Below are 827 nucleotides of genomic sequence, written 5' to 3'. Positions count from 1 at the left end.
TTCTCACAGTCATGGCCCTGACCCCCTTGGATGACAGTCTGTGGGCATTTCTACCTCCTCCACCAGACTGCGAGCTCCTCCCAGCTCTATCTCCAGGCTGCAGCCAAAGACTGGCATAAAGCAATCCCCTGGGGATATTTGTGGAGTGAAGAAAACAATTCTGTTTAAACACAATATAAAGATAAGTAGAAAAGGCTAAAAGCAAAGTGGCACAGACCATGGCTCACTAAGTACTGGTGAACAGACACAGGAGGACAAGGCAGGGTGAGCCCTGGGTACCCTGGGGGCCTGGATGGGGCTGAATGGGGCTTCAGAGGAAGTGCTGGGCTGATCCAGGGGCTAACAAAAGGGGCCACTGGGTCAGCCTAGTCAGCCTCAGCTCTGCTACTGGGGTGTCAGACAAATGGGCTCACCCCTCTGGGCCTCAGAGTTCCCTTCTGTAGAATGGGACTAACATCTCCCTGGCAGGCCTGTTGTGAACACCAACAACAGAGGTGCCCACAGCCTGGTTTTGTAAACTTTAAAGTGCTGGCCACGTGGGTCTTCCTCCTCTTCTTCCCACAAACTAGACCTTTGCTCGTGCCCAGCATCCTCAATCCTTTCCTTGACTCCCCAAATGCCATCCTCTCAAACCCTCTCCTCCAGGAAACCTGGTCTGATTCCCAGTTCACATAGGTATCCTTTCTCTCTCCTCTGAGCATCCCAACAGAAGGCTCAGATCCCCTCCCCACCATCCTCTGTTGACCCCATTTTGCAGATGGGAAATGGAGACACAGAGCTCACACAGCTATGTGATGAAGGAAGCTCTGTCCAGACCCTGCACAGAC

General features: G+C 52.8%; 1 protein-coding gene across 3 annotated transcripts in view; it reads right to left on the bottom strand.

Moving 5' to 3' along the window:
* Positions 1-827, bottom strand: part of PTGS1 (prostaglandin-endoperoxide synthase 1) — a 21,392-nt gene that overhangs the window by 19,262 nt on the left and 1,303 nt on the right. The window lies entirely within an intron of this gene.

Source organism: Neophocaena asiaeorientalis, unplaced genomic scaffold, assembly GCF_003031525.2.
Source record: "Neophocaena asiaeorientalis asiaeorientalis breed wild unplaced genomic scaffold, Neophocaena_asiaeorientalis_V1.1 scaffold78, whole genome shotgun sequence".
NCBI lineage: Eukaryota > Metazoa > Chordata > Mammalia > Artiodactyla > Phocoenidae > Neophocaena > Neophocaena asiaeorientalis.
The sequence above is the reverse complement of the archived record's forward strand: the minus strand, read 5'-3'. Positions and strand labels throughout refer to the sequence as shown.